General features: G+C 33.6%; 3 non-coding genes and 1 pseudogene across 3 annotated transcripts; all 4 read right to left on the bottom strand.

Moving 5' to 3' along the window:
• Window positions 1-208: 208 nt before the first annotated feature.
• LOC117185446 (uncharacterized) lies at window positions 209-387 on the bottom strand (annotated as a pseudogene).
• A 5,548-nt stretch (window positions 388-5,935) lies between these two features.
• Window positions 5,936-9,898, bottom strand: LOC117185466 (large subunit ribosomal RNA). Its single transcript, XR_004470978.1, has one exon. It is a non-coding gene; the product is annotated as a large subunit ribosomal RNA (ribosomal RNA).
• A 417-nt stretch (window positions 9,899-10,315) lies between these two features.
• LOC117185445 (5.8S ribosomal RNA) lies at window positions 10,316-10,494 on the bottom strand. The gene has a single exon (XR_004470958.1). It is a non-coding gene; the product is annotated as a 5.8S ribosomal RNA (ribosomal RNA).
• Window positions 10,495-11,094: 600 nt separating this feature from the next.
• LOC117185456 (small subunit ribosomal RNA) lies at window positions 11,095-13,089 on the bottom strand. Its single transcript, XR_004470968.1, has one exon. It is a non-coding gene; the product is annotated as a small subunit ribosomal RNA (ribosomal RNA).
• Between the last annotated feature and the right edge of the window lie 1,608 nt (window positions 13,090-14,697).

Genomic DNA, 14,697 nt, shown 5'->3' with positions numbered 1-14,697 from the left:
TGCTAGACATTCCTCAGTATTTTTGATTCAAAAGGACAAAAATATATATTTTCTTCGGTTCTTCTCACACAAATCATACAACAATGAGAGATAATGCGTTTCCATTTAATATCAATATTATGATATATAATATATATACTATCCAATAATATACAATATGCTTAAAAATTTCGTAAATTTTTTAAACAACTTATTTAGCATAGTCTTACAACCCTCAACCATATGTAGTCCAAGCAGCCCTATAAATTTATTAAAGTACCAACCAGCATGGACTGCGATATGCGTTCAAAATTTCGATGTTCATGTGTCCTGCAGTTCCACACGATGACGCACAGTTTGCTGCGTTCTTCATCGACCCATGAGCCGAGTGATCCACCGCTTAGAGTGATTAAATTTGTTTATTCATTTATTTGTCAGATATGTCTTTATTGAAGAAATTAAAAATACACCCATTTTAACTGGCATATATCAATTCTCAATAAATTTTATTTTATCCTAAAGAATGTTGCGAAATGTCTTAGTTTTTATTAAACGATATATTACCATATTTTGAATAATATATATTATTTTGGCTTGTTTGATAATTATCAATTTATATAAAAGTATTAACCTGAAATCAGGTACAACATTGTACTTTTCGGTTGCATTAACCAATGTATGCCCATAGCTATGATGGACAATACATATTCGCAACGCGTGCATACTATGTCATATGCACACAGATTTTTAAATCAATATTATTGTAATAATATCATCAATATGTATTTATATATTAATTGCTACACACATAGAACACAATGTTATATGTAGCTACTACTAAATGATATATTGGCAATATAATTAATAATAAAACATCATATAGACAACTGAATATATTTTATTTTTACAATTATGATTTTATAAAACATCTTTTGTTTGGTAATTGGCAATATATATATAGTTTGTTTAACGGTAGAAACATACAATAATGATCCTTCCGCAGGTTCACCTACGGAAACCTTGTTACGACTTTTACTTCCTCTAAATAATCAGTTCGGTCAACTTTTGCGAAACAACCGTAACACGCAAGGCTCACAGTGATCACGTCCGGAGACCTCACTAAATAATTCAATCGGTAGTAGCGACGGGCGGTGTGTACAAAGGGCAGGGACGTAATCAATGCGAGTTATGACTCACACTTACTGGGAATTCCAAGTTCATGTGAACAGTTAGTTCACAATCCCAAGCATGAAGTGGTTCAGCGGTTTACCCGGACCTCTCGGTCTAGGAAATACACGTTGATACTTTCATTGTAGCGCGCGTGCAGCCCAGGACATCTAAGGGCATCACAGACCTGTTATTTGCTCAATCTCATTATTGCTAGACGCAATTTGTCCATTTAAGAAGCTAGTGTCCTTATAATGGACAAACCAACAGGTACGGCTCCACTTATATAAACACATTCAACACAATAAACATTTTAACTGCCACCATGAATGAAGGCTATATAAGCTTCACACCATAATCCTGAAGATATCTATTTAATATATTTGAGTCTCGTTCGTTATCGGAATTAACCAGACAAATCACGCCACGAACTAAGAACGGCCATGCACCACCACCCATAGATTCGAGAAAGAGCTATCAATCTGTCTTACAACCTTATGTTCGGACCTGGTAAGTTTTCCCGTGTTGAGTCAAATTAAGCCGCAGGCTCCACTCCTGGTGGTGCCCTTCCGTCAATTCCTTTAAGTTTCAGCTTTGCAACCATACTTCCCCCGGAGCCCAAAGCTTTGGTTTCCCGGGAAGCGACTGAGAGAGCCATAAAAGCTACACCCAATTGCTAGCTGGCATCGTTTATGGTAGAACTAGGGCGGTATCTGATCGCCTTCGAACCTCTAACTTTCGTTCTTGATTAATGAAAACTCTTTGGCAAATGCTTTCGCTTAGTTAGTCTTACGACGGTCCAAGAATTTCACCCTCGCGTCGTAATACTAATGCCCCCAACTGCTTCTATTAATCATTACCTCTTGATCTGAAAACCAATGAAAGCAGAACAGAGGTCTTATTTCATTATCCCATGCACAGAATATCAGGCATTTGAAGCCTGCTTTAAGCACTCTAATTTGTTCAAGTAATTGTACCGGCCCACAATAACACTCGATGAAGAGCACTAATGCAGGTTTTTAAATAGGAGGAATATATAAAAAATACAAGTACTTAATTATATAATAACTCCACCGGTAATACGCTTACTACATAAAGGTATACTAACCACAATTGTAAGTTGTACTACCCGTATGAAGACAAGTTCAACTACGAACGTTTTAAACCGCAACAACTTTAATATCGCTATTGGAGCTGGAATTACCGGCTGCTGGCACCAGACTTGCCCTCCAATTGGTCCTTGTTAAAGGATGTAAGTGTACCTCATTCCAATTACAGGGCCTCGGATATGAGTCCTGTATTGTTATTTTTCGTCACTACCTCCCCGAGCTGGGAGTGGGTAATTTACGCGCCTGCTGCCTTCCTTAGATGTGGTACCGTTTTCTCAGGCTCCCTCTCCGGAATCGAACCCTGATTCCCCGTTACCCGTTGCAAACCATGGTAGTCCTAGATACTAATCAAAAGTTGATAGGGCAGACATTTGAAAGATCTGTCGTCGGTACAGACCATACGATCTGCATGTTATCTAGAGTTCAACCAATGTAACGATCTTGCGATCGCTTGGTTTTAGCCTAATAAAGCACACGTTCCCATAAGGTCCGTGTTTTTAATTGCATGTATTAGCTCTAGAATTACCACAGTTATCCAAGTAACTGTTACGATCTAAGGAACCATAACTGATATAATGAGCCTTTTGCGGTTTCACTTTTAATTCGTGTGTACTTAGACATGCATGGCTTAATCTTTGAGACAAGCATATAACTACTGGCAGGATCACCAGAATAATGTTTTCGTTTCGTGCGCATTACGCTCACATATTAATATTTGACAACTCAAAATACTTTTGAATAAAAAAAAAAATAAATAAATATTTTTTATCAACAGTTTATGAGAATTTGTTAAACGATTGTGGCCATTTTTATATAGCATTCACATTCGCCATTTTCTCTATATAAATATATATATTTTATTATATACATTTTTTTTTTCGTTCAAAAATATCTTTTTATTTGCACTTAATATATTATCACACGTATATAGGCTTAAACCAATTATAATTGTGTTTAAACTATGTATTTTGACAAACAATTTAAAATTTAGTTCCAATGTCGTATGGCGTTTTTTGTGATATACATTAAATAAAACCAAACACATGATTCATGTGGAATGGAATTTATATATTTTGGCAATATTTGAATTTGCATATAAATCGCTTTGATATATGCTGGTACATTGTTGAAATGGCACTCATACAATATTTAATCATATAAGACCAGTTCCAAAAATTCACGATAATAATTCGAAACAGAAATGATATATACTAAATAGTATATATCTTGGTTAGTTTCACTATATTATCTTTATTAAGATCAATTTGAAAACAAATATCTCCTATTAAACACTACTTTGAGTATAATGACACATAGTAATAATATTATAGACAATACTGTAACCAAATAGTGTATACAATACCGATGGACTCAACTGTCCATCATGTATAGGTTTTCTGCCACGCTTCCCGCAAATCGGGTATTTTTGCTTTAGAGTGCCTCTTACAATATTTCTTTTCGTTTTAATAAAAAATACAATACTATCACTTCAAAATTAGTCATATATATTAAGAAATATATATATATTCATATAAAAATACACAGACATTGTCGGCTAAGTATATTCCCCATATCATATGAAAATAATTAATAATTGTCATTATAAAATTTCATATGAAAATATCATGCACGAGACTACCACTCCCTATATAGGTTTTCTGCCACGCTTTCCGCAAATCGGTATTTTAACTTGAGAGTGCCTCTTAACAATAGTTTCTTTTCGGATTTTAATAAAAAAACAATACTATCACTTCAAATTATTCATATATATTAAGAAATATATAGATATTCATATAAAATACACAGACATTGCCGGCTAAGTATATTCCCCAACATAATGAAATAAATTAATAATTTTCATTATAAAATTTCATATGAAATATACCATGCACGAGACTACCACTCCCTATATAAGGTTTTTCTGCCACGCTATTCCGCAAATCGGGTATTTTTTAACTTGAGAGTGCCTCTTAACAATATTCTTTTCGTATTTTAGATAAAAATACAAATACTATCACTTCAAAATTATTCATATATATTAAGAAATATATATATTCATATAAAATACACAGACTTGCCGGCTAAGTATATTCCCCATATCATATGAAATAAATTAAGAATTTTCATTATAAAATTTTCATATGAAATAGACCATGCACGAGACTAACCCTCCCTATATAGGTTTCTGCCACGCTTCCCCGCAAATCGGGTATTTTTACTTGAGAGTAACTTTTAAAAAATAGTTTCTTTCGTATTTTAATACAAAAATACTTATACTACACTTCAAAATTAGTCATATATATTAAGAAAAAATATATATACTCATATAAATAAACAGACATTGGCCGACCTTAGTATGTTCCCCATATCATGATGAATTAAATTAATTCATGTTTAATTACAATTCATCATTCATTTACATGAAAAATATCATATCAGCTGGTATCTTTGCTTTAAGTTCACATATACACGTAATATATCTATTTATTATAAATACATTTTTAATATTTCTATATTATAATCGCCATTATGATTATGTTAATAATGTTATTATAGATGAGAAACATTCCCCATAATCCATATAAATATCCTAATCCATATCCATATAAAACCTAATATTGATATTTATAGCACACCTCGGCGTTAGTTGTTATTTTATTCATTATAACACAATGGTCAAAAATATACATATATTTTTGTAAATATGTATAATACAAGATATCATTATCTATTTTCTCTATTCAAAATCAAATCATGCTCATGTTATAATTTTAAGGATATGGTGAATGTTTCCCCATATCCATAATATTGTCATTTTATATACAAAACTATTTAATTCTTGCATTTATATCACATATCATTGAATTCCAATATTAGAAATACTGCCAAGTTCCACAAACGACCACTCCAATATACATATATTTGTACATATGTATATAAAATATATCTTTATATTTTCTGTATTCATAATCAAATCATGCTCATGTTATAATTTTTAGGATATGGGAAACATTTCACATACCCAATAATATTATCACATTTTATATACCAAACTATTTAATTCTTGCATTCATATCACATATCATTAAATTCCAATATTAGAAATACTTCCAAGTTCCACAAACGACCACTCCAAATATACATATATTTGTACATATGTATATAAAATATATCTTTATATTTTCTGTATTCATAATCAAATCATGCTCATGTTATAATTTTTAGGATATGGGAAACATTTCACATACCCAATAATATTATCACATTTTATATACCAAACTATTTAATTCTTGCATTCATATCACATATCATTAAATTCCAATATTAGAAATACTTCCAAGTTCCATATACGATCACTCCATGCTTTTTGCATTCATATTATTTCATATATACATTCACATTTGCACATATGCATATACACTATGTTTCGTGTGTTCACATAATAAAATTTTTATAAGTATCATTTCATATGTAATTAAGTATAACAAACTTATAATATAACATTATATTCATATTCAAGCCAACGTAATTTATATAGGATAAATAATTTATCCATATTTATATAAAATATATTCTTTTTAATATATATCTATATATAAATATATATTACCATTTATAGGTATATATTCATATAAATATATAAAAATAATTTTCATATATAAAGAATAAATTTATATATATCGAATCATCAAGCAAAGGATAAGCTTCAGTGGATCGCAGTATGGCAGCTGCTCAACCACTTACAACACCTTGCCTGTTACAAAAGTCGTTTACAATTGATTCTAGGCTTTGTCATTGTATTAAATAATGTTTTTATATGCAACTAGCGCGGCATCAGGTGATCGATGATCCTCCCAATTTACTATGTTACAAATTACATTGGCATCACATCCATTGTCGTTTATAAAATAAATTATAAACTTTTAATGGTTTAGAAGCCATACAATGCAAATTGCCCCTTATTTATCATTGCAGTCCAGCACGGATACGACCTTAGAGGCGTTCAGGCATAATCCAACGGACGTAGCGTCATACCACTGTTCGCTCGAACAAGTATTGTGCCATTGGTCCGTACCTGCGGTTCCTCTCGTACTACGCAGGAATGCTGTCGCAACAACGTTTTGTCATTAGTAGGGTAAAACTAACCTGTCTCACGACGGTCTAAACCCAGCTCACGTTCCCTTGCATGGGTGAACAATCCAACGCTTGGTGAATTTTGCTTCACAATGATAGGAAGAGCCGACATCGAAGGATCAAAAAGCGACGTCGCTATGAACGCTTGGCCGCCACAAGCCAGTTATCCCTATGGTAACTTTTCTGACACCTCTTGTTAAAAACTCTTTAAACCAAAAGGATCGATAGGCCGAGCTTTTGCTGTCCCTGTGTGTACTGAACACCGAGATCAAGTCAGCATTTGCCCTTTTGCTCTATGTGTGGTTTCTGTCCGCACTGAGCTGGCCTTGGGACACCTCCGTTATTATTTGAGAGATGTACCGCCCCAGTCAAACTCCCTACCTGGCAATGTCCTTGAATTGGATCATACCTGAGTAATTGGAGTTATACCAAATTTTCAAATTGAAAATACATAAATGCATTTTCTCATTAAAGAATTTGTTTGCGATTATATAACAAACTCGTGATACTTTGATCAAGAAGCTTGCATCAAAACCCAATACCATAAGATATAATAAATATATCCGTATAATGGCTAGGAAATGATACACGTTCCATTTAATCAAGTAAGTAAGGAAACAATAAGAGTAGTGGTATTTCATTGTCGATACCAAACCGAAATCTAATATCTCCCACTTATGCTACACCTCTTATGTCTCCTTACACTGCCAGATTAGAGTCAAGCTCAAAAGGGTCTTCTTTCCCCGCTAATTATTCCAAGCCCGTTCCCTTGGCTGTGGTTTCGCTAGATAGTAGATAGGGACAGTAGGAATCTCGTTAATCCATTCATGCGCGTCACTAATTAGATGACGAGGCATTTGGCTACCTTAAGAGAGTCATAGTTACTCCCGCCGTTGACCCGCGCTTACTTGAATTTCTTCACTTTGACATTCAGAGCACTGGGCAGAAATCACATTGTGTCAACACCCGCTAGGGCCATCACAATGCTTTGTTTTAATTAGACAGTCGGATTCCCCAAGTCCGTGCCAGTTCTGAATTGATTGTTAATTGATAATCGTTATAATTAATAAGAACTAACTGGTTTAACCCAATTAGTATTCTTAAAAATTTTAGCAAGAAAGTTCCACAATTGGCTACGTAACTAAACTATCCGGGGAACAAGTAACTACCATAAATGATAGAAACTCTATTTACCCAGAACGAGCACATAAACCATGTTATTGTTTCCCAATCAAGCCCGACTATCTCAATCTTCAGAGCCAATCCTTATCCCGAAGTTACGGATCTAATTTGCCGACTTCCCTTACCTACATTATTCTATCGACTAGAGACTCTTCACCTTGGAGACCAGCTGCGGATATTGGTACGGCCTGTTGAGAAGTTTGCGTGTCCCCACCATAAATTTTCAAGGTCCGAGGAGAAAATATCGACACAACAGTATATGTCATGCTCTTCTAGCCCATCTACCATATCTCTCTGCGAAAGACTTCCATGGTAGTACGGCTATAAAACAGAAAAGAAAACTCTTCCGATATCTCTCGACGGCTTCTTTATGGTCGTTCCTGTTGCCAGGATGAGCACGAGGCCCATATTTAATAACAAACGGATACTCAACAGGTTACGGAATTGGAACCGTATTCCCTTTCGTTCAAAATTATTCAAGTATTTAAAAATCATAAAAGATTTGACAATATTACTCACTGATTTTTTACTTGAAAATTTTCGGCTTTCGCCTTGAACTTAGGACCGACTAACTCGTGATCAACCACTGTTCACACGAAACCCTTCTCCACTTCAGTCCTCCAAGGTCTCATTCGATTATTTGCTACTACCACCAAGATCTGTGCCAATGGCAGCTCCATGAAGGCTTACGCCAAACACTTCTACGCATACCATTGTACCTTCCTACTCACTAAAGTTTCAAAATTTATATCACAAGTAATATAAATCATCTACTTTAGCGGTAATGTATAGGTATACAACTTAAGCGCCATCCATTTTAAGGGCTAGTTGCTTCGGCAGGTGAGTTGTTACACACTCCTTAGCGGATTTCGACTTCCATGATCACCGTCCTGCTGTTTTAAGCAACCAACGCCTTTCATGGTTTCTGCATGAGTTGTTAATTTGGGCACCGTAACATTACGTTTGGTTCATCCCACAGCGCCAGTTCTGCTTACCAAAAGTGGCCCACTGGGCACATTATATCATAACCTTAAACTTCATATCAAGAAAGTTAAGGTTCTTACCCATTTAAAGTTTGAGAATAGGTTAAGATCGTTTCGACCCTAAGGCCTCTAATCATTCGCTTTACCAGATAAGATTATTTTATATAACATTAAAATGCACCAGCTATCCTGAGGGAAACTTCGGAAGGAACCAGCTACTAGATGGTTCGATTGGTCTTTCGCCCCTATACTCAATTCTGACAATCGATTTGCACGTCAGAACTGTTTCGGTCTTCCATCAGGGTTTCCCCTGACTTCAACCTGATCAAGTATAGTTCACCATCTTTCGGGTCACAGCATATATGCTCAAGGTACGTTCCAGTTAGAGGCATAAATAATATAAATATTATCATACATAACTATATAGAACGCCCCGGGATTGTGTTAATTATCTATAAATAGTTAAAAAACTAATCCCATTATTAGTCAAGTTAATTACGCTATTAGGTTTATCTCCCAATAACTTGCACATATGTTAGACTCCTTGGTCCGTGTTTCAAGACGGGTCCCGAAGGTATCCTGAATCTTTCGCATTGTTAATCATACAAATGCATATAATAAACACAAAAATCAATGATAATTATGCCATTATATAATTTCGAAAAATTAACGCACTGTATTAATTTTAATTTATCAACACTTTATCAAATTAATGACATTTATTCTATGTTAAAATGCAAGCATAATAATTTGAATAAACTATAAGTCATATTTTATGATAAATTTGTTATATGCTAATAGATTACAATGTCCTTATATGGAAAAAATGCACACTATTATTATAATATTGTTAAAATATTACAACTTTAATGATGAATTTTCCATAACGGATATTCAGGTTCATCGGGCTTAACCTCTAAGCAGTTTCACGTACTGTTTAACTCTCTATTCAGAGTTCTTTTCAACTTTCCCTCACGGTACTTGTTTACTATCGGTCTCATGGTTATATTTAGTTTTAGATGGAGTTTACCACCCACTTAGTGCTGCACTATCAAGCAACACGACTCTTTGGAAACATCATCTAGTAATCATTAACGTTATACGGGCCTGGCACCCTCTATGGGTAAATGGCCTCATTTAAGAAGGACTTAAATCGTTAATTTCTCATACTAGAATATTGACGCTCCATACACTGCATCTCACGTTTGCCATATAGACAAAGTGACTTAGTGCTGAACTGATTTCTTTTCGCTCGCCGCTACTAAGAAAATCCTGGTTAGTTTCTTTTCCTCCCCTAATTAATATGCTTAAATTCAGGGGGTAGTCCCATATGAGTTGAGGTTGTATATACGTATATTAAAATTTATAATGATAATTACACTATATTATTATATATATAGAGCGTTCTCATAATGAAATCATTATAATATTCGTATTTTATAACGAATATCACGAAGAATATTAAATATTTATATTTACAACAAAATTTCCTTTCGAAACATTAATAAGAGGCAATTCTAGATGAAAAAACTTTAATTATTTTTTTATGCTAGACATTCCTCAGTATTATTTGATTCAAAAAGGACAAAAAAATATATATTTTTCTTCGTTCTTCTCACACAAATATATACAACAATGAGAGATAATGCGTTTCCATTTAATATCAATATTATGAATATATATATATATACATATCCAATAATATACAATATGCTTAAAAATTTCGTAAAATTTTTAAACAACTTATTTAGCATAGTCTTACAACCCTCAACCATATGTAGTCCAAGCAGCACTATAAAATTAATTAAAGTACCAAACAGCATGGACTGCGATATGCGTTCAAAATGTCGATGTTCATGTGTCCTGCAGTTCACACGATGACGCACAGTTTGCTGCGTTCTTCATCGACCCATGAGCCGAGTGATCCACCGCTTAGAGTGATTAAAATTTGTTTATTCATTTATTTGTCAGATATGTCTTTATTGAAAGAAATTAAAAATACACCATTTTACTGGCATATATCAATTCCTTCAATAAATTTTAATTTTATCCTAAAAGAATGTTGCGAAATGTCTTAGTTTTATATAAACGATATATTACCATATTGTTAAATAATATAATATGTATTTTGGCTTGTTTGATAATTATCAATTTATATAAAAGTATTAACCTGAAATCAGGTACAACATTGTACTTTTTAGGCTGTTGCATTAACCAATGTATGCCCATAGCTATGATGGACAATACATATTCGCAACGCGTGCATACTATGGTACATATGCACACAGATTTTATAAATCAATATTATTGTAATAATATCATCAATATGTATTTATATATTAATTGCTACACACATAGAACACAATGTTATATGTATAGCTACTACTAAATGAGTATATTGGCAATATAATTAATTAATATAAACATATAATATATACAACTGAATATATTTTATTTTACAATTATGATTTTATAAAAACATATTTTGTTTGGTAAATTGGCAATATATATATATTTTTGTTAACGGTAGAAACATACAATAATGATCCTTCCGCAGGTTCACCTACGGAAACCTTGTTACGACTTTTACTTCCTCTAAATAATCAAGTTCGGTCAACTTTTGCGAAACAACCGTAACACGCAAGGCGTCACAGTGATCACGTCCGGAGACCTCACTAAATAATTCAATCGGTAGTAGCGACGGGCGGTGTGTACAAAGGGCAGGGACGTAATCAATGCGAGTTAATGACTCACACTTACTGGGAATTCCAAGTTCATGTGAACAGTTTCAGTTCACAATCCCAAGCATGAAAGTGGTTCAGCGGTTTACCCGGACCTCTCGGTCTAGGAAATACACGTTGATACTTTCATTGTAGCGCGCGTGCAGCCCAGGACATCTAAGGGCATCACAGACCTGTTATTGCTCAATCTCATTATTGCTAGACGCAATTTGTCCATTTAAGAAGCTAGTGTCCTTATAATGGGACAAACCAACAGGTACGGCTCCACTTATATAAACACATTCAAACACAATAAACATTTTACTGCCACCATGAATGAAGGCTATATAAGCTTCAACACCATAATCCTGAAGATATCTATTTAATATATTTGAGTCTCGTTCGTTATCGGAATTAACCAGACAAATCACTCCACGAACTAAGAACGGCCATGCACCACCACCCATAGATTCGAGAAAGAGCTATCAATCTGTCTTACACACTTATGTTCGGACCTGGTAAGTTTTCCCGTGTTGAGTCAAATTAAGCCGCAGGCTCCACTCCTGGTGGTGCCCTTCCGTCAATTCCTTTAAGTTTCAGCTTTGCAACCATACTTCCCCCGGAGCCCAAAAGCTTTGGTTTCCCGGGAAGCGACTGAGAGAGCCATAAAAGTAGCTACACCCAATTGCTAGCTGGCATCGTTTATGGTTAGAACTAGGGCGGTATCTGATCGCCTTCGAACCTCTAACTTTCGTTCTTGATTAATGAAAACATCTTTGGCAAATGCTTTCGCTTAAGTTAGTCTTACGACGGTCCAAGAATTTCACCTCTCGCGTCGTAATACTAATGCCCCCAAACTGCTTCTATTAATCATTACCTCTTGATCTGAAAACCAATGAAAGCAGAACAGAGGTCTTATTTCATTATCCCATGCACAGAATATTCAGGCATTTGAAGCCTGCTTTAAGCACTCTAATTTGTTCAAAGTAATTGTACCGGCCCACAATAACACTCGATGAAGAGCACTAATGCAGGTTTTTAAATAGGAGGAATATATAAAAAAATACAAGTACTTAATTATATATAAGAACTCCACCGGTAATACGCTTACATACATAAAGGTATAGTACTAACCACAATTGTAAGTTGTACTACCCGTATGAAGCACAAGTTCAACTACGAACGTTTTAACCGCAACAACTTTAATATACGCTATTGGAGCTGGAATTACCGCGGCTGCTGGCACCAGACTTGCCCTCCAATTGGTCCTTGTTAAAGGATTTAAAGTGTACTCATTCCAATTACAGGGCCTCGGATATGAGTCCTGTATTGTTATTTTTCGTCACTACCTCCCCGAGCTGGGAGTGGGTAATTTACGCGCCTGCTGCCTTCCTTAGATGTGGTAGCCGTTTCTCAGGCTCCCTCTCCGGAATCGAACCCTGATTCCCCGTTACCCGTTGCAACCATGGTAGTCCTAGATACTACCATCAAAAGTTGATAGGGCAGACATTTGAAAGATCTGTCGTCGGTACAAGACCATACGATCTGCATGTTATCTAGAGTTCAACCAATGTAACGATCTTGCGATCGCTTGGTTTTAGCCTAATAAAAGCACACGTCCCATAAGGTCCGTGTTTTAATTGCATGTATTAGCTCTAGAATTACCACAGTTATCCAAGTAACTGTTAACGATCTAAGGAACCATAACTGATATAATGAGCCTTTTGCGGTTTCACTTTTAATTCGTGTGTACTTAGACATGCATGGCTTAATCTTTGAGACAAGCATATAACTACTGGCAGGATCAACCAGAATAATGTTTTCGTTTCGTGCGCATACGCTCACATATGTAAATATTTGACAACTCAATAATACTTTTGAATAAAAAAAAAAAATAAATAAATATTTTTTATCAACAGTTTATGAGAATTTGTTAAACGATTGTGGCCATTTTTATATAGCATTCACATTCGCCATTTTTCTCTATATAAATATATATATTTTATTATATACATTTTTTTTTCGTTCAAAAATATCTTTTTATTTGCACTTAATATATTATCACACGTATATAGGCTTAAACCAATATTAATTGTGTTTAAACTATGTATTTTGACAACAAATTTAAAATTTATCCAATTTCGTATGCGTTTTTTGTGATATACATTAAATAAAACCAAACACATGAGTTCATGTGGAATGGAATTTATATATTTTGGCAATATTTGAATTTGCATATAAATCGCTTTGATTATATGCTGGTACATTGTTGAAATGGCACTCATACAATATTTAATCATATAAGACCATTTCCAAAAATTCACGATAATAATTCGAAACAGAAATGATATATACTAAATAGTATATATCTTGGTTAGTTTCACTATATTATCTTTATTAAGATCAATTTGAAAACAAATATCTCCTATTAAACACTACTTTGAGTATAATGACAACATATAATAATATTATATACAATACTGTACCAAATATTGTATACAATACCGATGGACATCAACTGTCCATCATGTATAGGTTTTCTGCCACGCTTTCCGCAAATCGGGTATTTTTGCTTTAGAGTGCCTCTTAACAATAGTTTCTTTTCGTATTTTAATAAAAAATACAATACTATCACTTCAAAATTATTCATATATATTAAGAAATATATATATATTCATATAAAATACACAGACATTGTCGGCTAAGTATATTCCCCATATCATATGAAATAAATTAATAATTTTTCATTATAAAATTTTCATATGAAATATACCATGCACGAGACTACCACTCCCTATATAGGTTTTCTGCCACGCTTTCCGCAAATCGGGTATTTTTACTTGAGAGTGCCTCTTAACAATAGTTTCTTTTCGTATTTTAATAAAAAATACAATACTATCACTTCAAAATTATTCATATATATTAAGAAATATATATATATTCATATAAAATACACAGACATTGCCGGCTAAGTATATTCCCCATATCATATGAAATAAATTAATAATTTTTCATTATAAAATTTTCATATGAAATATACCATGCACGAGACTACCACTCCCTATATAGGTTTTCTGCCACGCTTTCCGCAAATCGGGTATTTTTACTTGAGAGTACCTTTTAAAAATAGTTTCTTTTCGTATTTTAATACAAAATACTATACTATCACTTCAAAATTATTCATATATATTAAGAAAAATATATATACGCATATAAAATAAACAGACATTGCCGACTTAGTATGTTCCCCATATCATATGAAATTAAATTAATTATTTTTATTACATTCATCATTCATTTACATGAAAAATATCATATCAGCTGGTATCTTTGCTTTAATTTCACATATACACGTAATATATCTATTTATATTAAATACATTTTTATATTTTCTATATTTATAATCGCATTATGATTATGTTA

The sequence above is a fragment of the Drosophila pseudoobscura genome, unplaced genomic scaffold (assembly GCF_009870125.1).
Source record: "Drosophila pseudoobscura strain MV-25-SWS-2005 unplaced genomic scaffold, UCI_Dpse_MV25 Unplacedtig00000089, whole genome shotgun sequence".
Taxonomy (NCBI): domain Eukaryota; kingdom Metazoa; phylum Arthropoda; class Insecta; order Diptera; family Drosophilidae; genus Drosophila; species Drosophila pseudoobscura.
The sequence above is the reverse complement of the archived record's forward strand: the minus strand, read 5'-3'. Positions and strand labels throughout refer to the sequence as shown.